The sequence below is a fragment of the Capsicum annuum genome, chromosome 10, assembly GCF_002878395.1.
Source record: "Capsicum annuum cultivar UCD-10X-F1 chromosome 10, UCD10Xv1.1, whole genome shotgun sequence".
Lineage (NCBI taxonomy): Eukaryota > Viridiplantae > Streptophyta > Magnoliopsida > Solanales > Solanaceae > Capsicum > Capsicum annuum.
This window is the reverse complement of record NC_061120.1, coordinates 27688023-27701556: the sequence shown is the minus strand read 5'-3', so window position 1 is coordinate 27701556 and position 13534 is coordinate 27688023. Positions and strand designations below refer to the sequence as shown.

Sequence of the window (13534 nt, the reverse complement as noted above, 5' to 3'; positions counted from 1 at the left end):
GTTTCATGGCTGGTGTTTTAATGTTTTCGGTGATTTTAAGTTTATCCCTCAAGCTCCTATTGATGAGACTTTGGTAATTAATCCAATAAACCAGTGATTAAGTATGATTTAGAAAACATATAAACCAATCTTTGTAAACTGTGACAGACACTGACTAGTGACCCTATATAATACGAAATAATCACTTATTGTTTATTTTAGTAGGAATGAACCTTTAAAACTAAAACAAAAGTATACTATACATAGGGAAAAAATGGACAACATAATGCAATAATAGCACATGAGTAGCCGTGAAACAATCAAGTAGAGCCTTTGAACTTCTTTGTGATGGTGGCAGTGTATTTTTCCTAGTGGAAAGCTTGCTTCAGTTCAAGCTCTGTTGGTTGTTTACAGCCATCTTCATCATAAGTTCCTGCACTATAAGGACTTTCACCTTTAATGTTCTCCATTGCGAACATGGCAATACCAAATGTGTAACCAATCGCAATAAAGATCACTCCATGGTAAACCAACTGGTTAATTATTGTCTACGTCGTAGTCTCCTGGCCACCTCCTTGAGATCCAGTGCCGCAGAAAAGACTTGTTGGCTTGCCAACAAGCTGCTGAGTTCTCCAGAGACCTCCAGTGGCATTAAGAAATGCCTTGAACTGAGTATCCACCATCTCAAATCTTTTGGGAACCCGAACATAAAGTCGTCAGCTTCAGCAAGGTCATTTGATATGATAATTAGTGCATTGCCTTTTGCTGGACCACCTATATTTGCAAGAATCTCTTCTGAAAGAGTTTCTGGTACTTTTCATAGTTTAGCTTCTACTCCTTCAACCGATGCAACTCTTTTCTTTATTTTTTGTGCTAGCTTCTTAACATGTCCATACATGGAGTAGTAAACAATGTAGACTTTGGTAGCCATTGAAGGGATGTTATGATAAAGTGTTAGGTGAATTGAATGAGTTGTTGATGTTGTTGGAATAAAGAAATAAAATATGCCTTTACGTGGTAATGATCAAATCACATGTTAAAAAAAGGAGGTAAATAGATCAGATCCTAATATTTCCTGTAAACCCTACTTTTGCACAGATAATAAGATATGTTTTAATTATATAAAAGATTCATTAACCAAATTGTGGTATGTATTCTTGATGAAGCATGTAAACATAGCTTCATATTGTGGTATGAGTCGTGTGATCAATAAAATAAAAGTGTCAAACAATTTGAAAGTAATTATTCATTTGGAGCAGTTGTGAGCATCTATTGAAAGGTAATTCATGAAGAAGGGAAAAACAAAATAATGCACATTCTTCTATGCTTATGAACATGTTAAAGTTGAGTTATTGGTTATTCTAGTTTTGCCAAGTCTCTTGGAAGGTAAATATTGTTAGTCTATAGAACGTTAACGATTAAGGCTCTTTGATATCAACTACTAGAAAATCATAATGCTTTCATCAGAATAGACGTTCATGAAATATGAATTTTGTGATGTAAGGAGAGGATAGTTAGTGATTCTATGAGTTAATATTAAGATAACGTTAGTGATGTTACAAATATTTTCTTCTATTTATTAGAATCTCTAAATTGAATGTGATATTAATGTTATTAAATTACTTCAACTCAGGTTTGTACCTTTGCAATGTGAAGGCTTTTAAATTCTGTATTTAGTTATTTTTGGCTTGAAAGTGATTTGCTATGGATTTATAGCACTTTTAATGCTTAAAACGATGAAAATATGTAAGTTTCTTAGGCTGTTTTGTGAGATATGATGCGTTTTGGGTATGTTTTGCAAAAAATTATGTTTTGGATGCTAAACTAAAGAAAAATGTGAAAATTGAATTTTTTTGCTACTTACCAAGACAATTTTGAGCATAAGTGCCACTTAATGCGTGTAGGTGACCAAAGTAGGTGTCAGAACTTGAAGTCCGGAGGCTCAGCAGGAAAAAGAAGATTCTGGCACTTACTCAGGGCACCTACGGTCTGTAGGTGACCTTAGTAAGTGTTAGAGGTCTAAGTATAGAGAGATTCAAGAGCTGTATAGGAGGTAGTACCTACAGTCCGTAGGTGGCCTAAGTAAGTAGTCATCGACCTCAATTTTCCTTTTTTTGTTTGGGTTTTTATTTAGGGTTTTCTATTATAGTTTTGATTTTTAGGGTTTTCTTGTATCCTATAAATACCCCTTTGATGTTTTGTAGTGAGTCTACACACTCTTAACACTTACAAACATATATTTGATTCCAAGATTTGGATTTTGATCTTGGGATTACTCTATATTAATTTTGGTTGATTATTAGTTATTGATTATGGGTTTTACTTGTTGATTATTATGATATTGATTGAATGTCTTCAATTATGAATCTCATTGATCGTTTCACAAGTATGAGCAGATAAATCCCTTAGCGAGGGTTGTGGGAACCCTGGCATATTAATGAATTAGGAAAAGTGCTATGTTGTTTTGAACCAGTATTCTTACATATATTGTATTATCTTCAGTTTAATAGATATTTTAGCGGTTGCAAATGGTAAGATCCCACCTAGAATATCATTACTTACTCCACAAGAGGAGTAGTGGCTAGGAAAAGATAATCATAACATAATTTGAAGATTAATTGACAATCTAGGCTAATCAATATCATCTATATAAGATGGTTATCTATCATTTAATAGCTTAAGACTCAAAAGGTAATAGTTAACTAGGATCTAGGATAAGGGTTAGTAATATGACCTCCTGGGACTTAAAATGTAAGGAATAAAATCCGTCAATGGTTCCACAAGATAGTTGATGGAACATAACTTATCAGATTCGACATGCAAGGTACTGGATTGGTTCAAGAAAGCACGATAAGTCTACTGAGCCAAAGGGAACACAATCCTAGTGTTTATTTCTGACTGATTACAATCAAAGTTGAGATTTGCTACTTGTTTGGGATTGTTACTTTAAACCCCATTTACTTTTAGTTCTGCTTGTTGAGTTTAGAAAGATAGAGATACAAATCTACATCTTATCTGTGGCTTTGACCCCAACCTAGTTGGGTTACTTTACTTGACAACGACTGCTTTATCCTTCAGTTGGAGGTATAGTTTGGGCATTGATCAAAACTTTGATGCAGTTGCCAGGAAAGATGGTGTACTTACTTAGTTGGGTATACGTCGGTGTATGCCTAACACCAAGATTCAAGGTAATCCCTTAATCCCATTGAATCCTAACCTAGAGAGACTGTTACAGCCTAATCATGTGATGACTGAACCAGTTCGTGCAGACCATCTTGAAGGGGTTTCGGATGATCCTAATGCAGTACCTCTCCCTGCTCTAGGTGATCCACAGAACACTGCTGATTGGAAGACAGAGCAGTTCTTAGTAGATATTTCTACCAAAGAAGGGACAAGGAGGCCAGGTTAGCTCAGCAGGCAGAGTAAGCCAGGCTAAGATCGATAGTTGATTATTGAGCAACACTCGATGATAATCGAGATCTAGTTTGAGGTGGTAAGGCTCAAGTGATCCCAGCATTCCAGTACTTTTTGTCAAATGATAATGAGAAGGATATGGGATACATTAAGTCGGTAGAAACAGGACCTATCATTCCTCCTACACTGCCCCCTCCTAATTCTGAATGTAGGAGTACTGGCTGATGAAGGCACTGGCACAAGAAAACGACTCTGGAACTGAGGACGGATCCCTCCAGAAAATCTAGCCTGACTATACCCATGTTGCTGTGATCTAATTCTCTTATTCCCTCTTACTCTCTCTCTCTTCTTCACTTTGTCCGCTTTAATCTGCTGAGCATGAATCATTAGTCTTGAAAGGTCCATATCCCTATTAAGCATAGTGGATCTACACTCTTTCACATCATAACTAGATACACCGGCCAAGAACTTACTCATAATAGTTCTAGAATCAACCATCATACCGAGAGCATACTTAGATAACTAGTTAAACTTATGGCAATACTCCTTAACTGTCATGGGGCCCTGTCTCAAGTTCATAAATTCTTTAAATTTTGCTTCTCTCAGCTCTGGGTGAAAGAATCTATCTAAGAAGGCATCTTGGAATAATTACCAAGTCACAGGAGTATCATTCTCCCATCTACCCTTCCTCCACATCTCCACCCAATCATAAGAAACATCTTTCATTTAATAGGCAGCCAATTCAACACTCTTCTCCTCAGTCACACGCATAACCTGGGTGACCTTTCTCACTTTATCTAAATATATTTATGGGTCCTCACCTAATTTTGACCCATAGAACTCAGGTGGATTTATTTGAATAAAGTCACGAACCCAGGCTACAACAGAATTATCCCTTTGTAGAGGTAGAATAGTAGCCTGGGTGTTGGCTTGAGCATTGGCGGTGACCGCCTGAGCTAGCACTTGGAAAGCTTCCTGGAATTCAGTGTGGGACATCGTCTCACCTAAAGGATCAATGGATTGAGGTCGTTCATTTTTTTTGCGAGCTCTATGAGGAGGCATTTTTTGTCATAAGAGAGCACGAATTAATAGCAGAGAGAAATAGTCATAGGCACGATAGACTCTTGAAAGGAAGAAATAAATTTTCCTAATACGTCCTATAGACTCTTGCTCATAGATGTGGCGCGCTACACATTAATGATCAATACTCTATGTAATGTGGCTTGTCAGACTCCCTAGGACTCTTCAAACCTTAGGCTCTGATACTAAGCTTGTAACGCCCCAAGAACCTATCCCGAGACATCACATGGTGCTCAAGGCCACACGTGGCCTCAAGCTAACCCTCTAATCCTGTCATCACTTTCAGAACTCATTTTAGCGCAAATCATGCTAAGATAAAGAGGAATAACCATGTCATGAACATACTAAAACATGAAGTAATACTTCTCTGTGCAAATAAAATATTGAAATCTCTGTACACGCTGGTACACTAGTCTGACAAGGCCTCTACTACATAGGACTGAGGAGCCATTGGGATAGATCCCCAACTGGCTCGTACTGAACTGAAAGTAAACAACTATCTATTAACAAGACAAAATTAGAGACACTGGTCCTCGAACCATGAGGATTCACCAACCGCAGAAATGTAGATAAAGGTACTCAAAGATCACTATTACTGCTGAGACTAAGCACCTGAACCTATATCATGAGGAAATATAGAATACAAAAGAGTATGGGAGTCAGTACTTGGGAATGTACTGAGTATGTAGGGGTGGATGCAAAATTTTAAATAATATCATAAATGTATAAGAAAATCATGCATGCTGACAATAATAACTCTCTTCGCTTGAATTATCTAAAACATCATTTTCGTAAGTCATCAGTAATAACATATGCTTCATAAATCTCATAAATCATTTAATTCAACTCAAAATCTTTGACTCATGAAACAGAGTGACTCGGTAACTCATGGTAGTTAGATCATTATAGACGCGGGAGTTTTTTATAACCGATGTAACTACACTATGTGAGCCGCATGGAGTCCAACGTTTTGCCCTTCTAAGGAGAGAACCCCATATTGGCGGGGGTGTCATACTCTTGCCAGGGAGTACAACCTCAATTTCATTGTCACAATCTCATACTCGGCCTTTGGCCCACAATTATCAACATCAATCCTACAATGACACGTAGTTTCAGGAAATACCACATTTCCCGTTCGGTGCTAAATACTCCTCCCAGACTTAGCTCAGAATGCGTTAGAAAATTCACCTTAATCAATATCAACTCATGGGTATATTATAAAGACCAAAACATAAATATATATCTCATCTATAAATCATAAACATCTTATGGATTCCTAACCCGACTCAACTCAACACAATCTTTCTCAACATCAAGTACATTTTCTTTTCGAATCATTTTCAAACATCAAAAGCTTTAAGGAAACATCATAGGACTCATTCTTGACTTTCAATCTCAAATATCGATATATATTCAATAGTCAAATTTCTCATGGAAAGGCATAACTCATGGCACTTGTCTTAAATTACTTAGAAATCATCAATACATAATGACAATATACAACTCATGGAATAAATTCTCAATTTAAGAAACATGATGGTGAAATAATCAAAAATACCAAACTTATTCAACTCAAATCTCATAAATCATAAATAAAGAAATTTGGGTGTAAACCCACTTGAAAAATCATGTAAGTCAATAATAGAAAGTAAATCTTTAGGCATAAGAACGAAAGGACTGTTCTTGTTCAAGCCCCACATACCTTGGATTATAATATTAGAGATGTAGAAACTTGTTTGGAACTTCTTCCTTACACTTTTGAGCTAAGATCCTTGATGCCTTTGACTAGGGGAGCTTAATTCTTGGACAACTTGGAGAAATCTATAGAAGATCCTTGAATTTCTTGGAAGGAGATTTGATTTTCGGGTTGAGAGAAAACCCTAGTTTTCTAGAAAATTCTTGGAGAAATTGGAGAGAAATAGGATAAAATGATCTTCTCTTTACTACTTTGATGTATATATAAGGCAACAAGAAGCAGAAATGAACAAAATGCCCTTTTGAAAAAGCTGATATTCGCTGATCGCCTATGATGGTTGATCTGATGGTCTTTTAAGTATCCTGATGATCCACCAGATCGTCCTTCACTCGAGTGCCAAAATTGGAATATTCTGCCTCGACGTGACGATTGAAGTGATGGTCCGTCAGAAAACTGACGGTCTACCAAGTCGTCCGTCACTCGAGTGCCTAATCTGGGCCATTCTACCTCGATGTAATGGTTGAAATGATGGTCCGTTAGGAAACTATGGACCATCAAGTCATCCATCACTCGAGGACCAGAAATGAGATATTCTATCTCGACCTGATGGACCCCTTGACGGTCCGTCAAATTTTTTACGGTCCACCATCTTGGCCGTCACACGGTGACTAGGAATAAGGGTCATTGCCTTGGCTTGAAGGGATACTTGACGGTCCACCAAGGACCTAATAGTCCGCCAGGTCAACTGTCAGACCTGAGCGATCTTATATCACTAAGTAAAATGGCTATAACTCCCTTGTCCGAAGTTGCATTTCAATGAAAATCTTATTCAATGCTCTACATGACAAAAAGTAGAAATTAGAGAAATACAATATGGTTTAAACATCAATCATTGGAAGTCATACATATCTACTCAAAAGACAGATTTAGGCTTAAGAAAGATCGGGGTATTACATGGCCGACTCATCTATGAAAAAACCAGTGGGTGTTTTGTGTGATGTAGAATTAAGGGTCGCATCCTTTATATTCCCAGCGGTTTTTATGATTCTTGACTATGAAGTGGATGTTTAATCCCCTATTATATTAGGTTCACACTCCTATTCAGGGGTAGCTCATTGATTGATATGGACTTGGAGGAGATAACCTTCAGAATGAATGATGAGCAAGTGATTTATGATGTATGTCTATCAGTATAGTATCCAAATGATATGTGAGTGGTTTCGGTGATAGATACTATTAATGATGATGTTGATGCAGAGGTTGTGTCTATTAAAGAGAGACTTGGGGTTGAGGCGATAACAGCTACAATTATAAAATTTAAAAGTGATGGCAGCAAAGAATATGATGAGATGGTTATAGCATTGCATGGTAAAGGTTCTTACAATTATGCTACGAAGAAGTTGGATCTTAATCTAAAAAATAAAATCTCATCTCCTGCGAAACCATCCATGGAAGAGCCACCAATTTTAGAATTTAAGGCCCTTCTCCTATCTCACTTACAGTATGCATTCTTAGAGGCTAACAATATCTTATCAGTGATCATTGATGTAGATTTTCCAGAGTCACAGGTGGAAACATTAATATCCGTATTGCAGAGGTTCAAAAAAGCCATTAGGTAGACCATAACACATACTGTGGGAATTCCACCTGGTATTTGTATGCACAAAATACAGCTTGAGCCAAAATGTGTTCCCAACATTGAACATCGACATAGATTGAATCCTTCTATACAGGTGGTTATGAAGAAAGAAATTATCAAGTGGCTAGATGTTGGAGTGGTTTACCCATTGCGGACAGCAAGTGGGTTAGCCCAGTTCAATATGTGCTAAAGAAGAAAGGGAATTACAGTAATTCCCAATGAGAAAAATAAACTTGTGCCCATGAGACCATTGACCAATTGGAAAGTTTGCATGGACTATAGGAAGTTGAATACTTGACCCAAAAGGACCACTTCCCAATGCCTTTTATAGATCAGATTCTTGATATACTAGTAAGCTGGAGTTGGAATTTTTTTTTACGGTTACTAGAGTTACAATTAGATCACTATTACTCCCGAGGACCAAGAAAAGATGATATTTAATTTCCCCTATGGGACTTTTGCATTCAAGAGAATGCCATTTGGGTTAAGCAACACTCTTACCAACTTTCAGCAATGCATGATGTCTATATTTTATGATATGATTGAAGACACAATCGAGGTTTTCATGGATGATTTTTCAGTAGTTGAGGACTCCTTTGATGATTGTTTGGCCTATTTGGAAAGTGCACTATAGAGATATGAAGAATACAACTTGGTGTTGAATTAGGAAAAATACCATTTTATGGTAAAAGAAGGTATTGTTATCACACAATAGATCTCCAAACAAGGTATTAGGGTGCACAAAGCAAGGATTAAGGTAATTGAAAAGTCTCCACCACTAGTCTCAGTCAAAGGTATACGAAGCTTTTTGGGCCATGCAGGATTTTATAGAAGGTTCACCAAGGATTTCTCTAAGATCGCAAATCCTTTATGAAACTTTTAGAGAAAGAGGTGAAATTTGTGTTTGATGATGCATGTCTAAAAGCCTTCAAGTTCCTTAAGGAGCGATTAATTTTGTCTCCTATTATTGTGTCCCTTGATTTGTCTGCACCATTTGAGGTCATATGTGATTCGAGTGGAGTAGCCTTGTGACACCCGAAAAATACACCCTAGACATCACACGGTGCTCAAGACTACAAGTAATCCCAAGCTAACCCTTTAAGCCTTCTAACAACTTTGGAACTCTTAATAAAGATAAACTTAACATATGAAATCTTAAAATATCTAAATTAATGTCTTAACTGAAAGTATTAAACTTTTAAATCTTGAAACGAATACTTTTAAGTATATAACCAAAACAATCGGACAAGCCTCTACTTCTAACTAGAGAGCCATTGGGACAAGCCCCAGCTGACTCGAACTAAACAGAATTAAATAGCTAAAATACTTCATCAATAGCAAGTCTAATAAAATGGTTCCTTAAACTATGAGGACTCACCAAGCGTCGGGATATAGGTGGATATGCTCGTAATTAATCACGATGCTGGAACTGAGCACCAGAACCTACATTATAAGACAATGTAGCACATAGACGTATATGTGTATCAGTACTTCTGGAATGTACTAAGTATGTGGGGTGAATGCATAAGTGCACAGTAACTCAATGTGCACTTAGATTTTCAAATAATGTATGCTAAGCGTAGATGACTCACCTTGGGCTTGAATAAAATCAAAGATGTGAAATAATAAACATGAGTAATAAAACATAATGCTAAACCTTGTGAGACATAATACTTAGTTCTAAAAGCTTTACTTTATTCTTTTTTAGGGAGGTTATTCTAATTGCCATATACCATGTGAGCTGTCATGGAGTCTAACGTCTTACCTACGGAGGGGAGAGCTCACATTGGGGAAAGTTGTCCAACCTTTGCCATCGGAATAGGACCTTAACTTAACTGATCACTATGCTTAGCACACTATGGGCGCTTAAACCTACGGTGGCACATAGTTCTAGGGCATGTGACCTTGGACGTATACCCAACTCGATGCTAAATACTACTCACTTATTACTTTATGCTCATACTTTAAGAAATCCACCTTAACTTAGCATAAGGGTTTTATAATGAAAACCAGTTATGGTTCTCTTTGCTTTAAAATGTAATCAAAATAAACAAATTTGAATTCCATATCTTATCTTAGGATCAAAAGATCCTTCTTTCTTTAAATCTTGGTATAAAACCATTAAATAAGCTTAAGACCATAGTCTTTTTAAAAACTTAAACTCATTCTTGGTATGAACTTATCAAATAAAGCATAAGAGCATGATCTTCTAGAAATCTCAACAATCTAACTTAAGGCTTAAAATTCATGCTTTAAATCATATTAATTCATAACAACACTTCATGCTCAATAATAATTTTTAAATACTTCAACAATAACAAATCAAGATAGTGCAATCTCATTCATAATATAAATCTTGTAAGTTAAAAATATAAACATAAGCACTTCTTGATATACTTAAAGCTTTAAATCTCATGATAATCACATACTTCAAGAATATATAAACTTGGGTATAAAACCTACTTCAAAACAAGTAATTAAAATCTTAAAATCATGCAACTTGGGCACAAGGGTGAAAGGATACCCTTGTTTATTACCCCTCATACCTTAATAGGCTTGATTTGTTGGATGAAAGCTTGACTTTGTAAGCCTTGGAGATGATCTTGAAAGCTTTCTTGAATTTATTGAAATAGAAACTTAAGTTCTTGTTTATCTTGAAGAGAAAATAATGGAGTTTTAGAGTTTCTTGGAATCGGGTTAGGGTTTTTTAGAGAGAAAATTGATGGAGAATGGGTGTATAATGTTTAAATCGATATTTAATCTTATGCTTTTACGACTTGCGTGATGGTAAATGGCCTAATTACCCCTTTAGAGATTAAAGTCATAACTGGAATGTTGTTTAGAGGCCTAGCGCAATGCGATGATATGCCCATCACTATACCCAGCACGACGCGGTGCAATCACGTTGAGCTTCTAGAATTGAAATCCAAACACGACCCAAACATCGTCTAAACATTTCAAAACTTCCCCGAGATATGCTCCTTACACCCCTGAATATGAATCAACTTAAAAACCATCATCTCGGAGCCCGTAAGATCAACTTAAAAATCCTCGAAGTTAAGAGGTCAAAATAAGGTTAAGTCTTCAACACTTAGTTAAATTTTCAAGATTTAAGCCTCTTATGCATCACTAGGAGTTGAACTAAACTAATTCTAATAGAGGGTATTACTAGCATGTTATGCTTTCCTAGGCCAACAGAGAGAAGAGATCCTTCATCCAATTTATTATGCCAGCATGCCATTAAACTACACATAGAAGAACTACATAGTTACAGAGCAAAAGTTGTTTGTGGTGGTTTTTGCTTTAAAATATTCCGATCCTTTTTTATTGGGACTAAAGTTATAGTTCATCTAGACCATGCAGCCTTAAGGTGTATCATGTCAAAAAATATGCCAATCAAGATTGATGTTTTAAGTGCTTTTGCTGCAAAAATTTAACTTTAAGGTGAAGGGCTAGAAAGGCATAAAAAATAAGTTGCAAATCACTTGTCTAGGCTTGAGGAGGAGGCAATGTAGAAAATAAGGGATGAGCTTGAAGTAGATGATACTTTTCTAGATGAGCAGGTCTTCACAGTATCTCAAGACTTAACCCCCTGGTTTATTGATTCGCCAACTATTTAGCAAGTGATCTTGTCTAAGAAGACCTTTCCTTCCAGCATTACAAGAGATTTATACATGATGTGAGGAATTTATTTTGAGATGAACTATATATTTTCATGGTTTGTGTGGATGGTGTTATTCGAAGGTATATCCCTGAGGTGGAGATGATGGGCATTCTTAAAGTTTGTCATTCATACCAGTTTGGGGTCATCATAGTAGTACCTGCTTAACCTACAAAATTCTATAGTGTGGGTTTTACTGGCCTACAATTTATAAAGACACTCACTATTTTGGGCACTCCTATGACCAATGTGAGTATCAAGGCAATATTTCATGATGCCATAAACTACTCATAACACCTATCTTAGAGCTGGAGTTTTTTTATGCATGGGGGATTGATTTCATTGGACCATTCATAAGATGCTACAGCATGAGGTATATTTTGATAGTAGTTGACTATGTTTCAAAAGGGGTAGAGGTAGTTTTGCTTCCAAATAATAAAGGCAGAAGTGTCACCACATTTTTTAAGAAAAACATCTTTTCTTAATTTGCACTCCACAAGCAATTATCAGTGATGATGGGTCTCACTTTTGTAACCCTCTATTTAAAGCCCTGCTTGATAAATATGGTGTAAGTCATAAGGTGGCAATACCTTACCATCCTTAAAAAATGGGCAAGTTGAGGTATCCAATAGAGAAATCAAGTCTATATTGGCAAAGACTATGAATGCCAATAGGACTGACTGGTCTAGAAAATTGGATGATGCATTGTGGGCCTACCTAATAATTTATAAGACTCCCATAGGTGCCTTCCCATATCAGCTCGTATACGGTAAGACATGGCACTTATCGGTCAAACTTGAGCAAAAGGCACTATGGGCATAAAAAAGATAAATTTTGTGTGGCATGATATAGTGTAACACCCGTATTTTCCTAGCATAATCTAACTCCCAGTGCATAAGTATTCGTATATAAAATTTTCTTAAACACTCATTATTCTTCAGTTTAGAGCCTTCCATTGTGTAGGAAATTTAATTAGCTTTTCAACGATATAAAATTCGCCCAAATTTGATAACCGGGTAAGAAGTTATGGTGATATTAAGTTTAAGTCATTAAACACTGTCATTTTAACCCTTAGCACATCGCGTAGATAGCCCAAATGACAATTGTCATTTCCAGTATGACTCCACGATCATGGAGCATCATGGAGCAGGCTAAATTCCTTTTTGTCAATTTCAAATGGGATTTTGCTAAGTTCGCATGTTGCGGAGGTGGGCAGAATGGCATCCAAAGCTATACCGCGATGGCACCGCATTGCGACTTTTGTCCAGGCCCCAGTTTTCCATTTTATAGTGGCTTGGCGCGATAGTGGCGCATCGCACCAAGGCCAAAAATCAGGATAGTCAGTTTTTAGCTTCCGTTTTTAAATTCGTTCAAGGGTATTTGGGTCTTTTTCCAAAGCCCTAGTTAACCTAAAACACGAAATTCAACCCCTAAACACCCTAAGTAGTCATCATTATTTCAATTCCTCTCACAATAAAAAATCTCTCTTTCTAGAACACGAAACCCTAACTCTCAAATTCAAGGTAATTTCTCAAGAACTCTCAATTAAACCTCCCAAATTCATTATTCTATGTATGTTAGATGTTCATCCATGGATTCTTTTCATCCATGGAGTTCAAGTAACCTTTTTAATTATAAAGTTATAATCTTTTTTTAAAGTTGTTTAATTTTAAATTATGATTTTCATCCATTAATCTCCATGAACTTTGATTTAATACCATGATTTAATGAAATCATTGTTGTTATTCTATTCCTCATGTTTTAGTGTTATCATTTGTTGAATTAAATTATCACTTAGTGTTTTCCATAATGATTTCATGTCAATTATGCCAGTCCTTTAGTAATTCTATGATTATTTTAAACCATGAACTATAAGTGTTTGATAAAATGCCTACAAGCGCAATTGATTTAATAAGAGTCTTTATGCTATGTCCTTCAATGTTTTAATGTCATGCTACTACAATTATTTTGAGTCCTGGGGGTATTGAATACCCGAAATCATAGTCATTTACTTAATGTCTCAGTATCTTCAGAGTAACTTTAGATAAAATCCTGAGAATTATCA

At 36.2% G+C, this 13534-nt stretch overlaps 1 pseudogene; it reads right to left on the bottom strand.

Moving 5' to 3' along the window:
- Positions 1-299: 299 nt before the first annotated feature.
- Positions 300-916, bottom strand: LOC107845161 (annotated as a pseudogene).
- Positions 917-13534: the final 12618 nt, after the last annotated feature.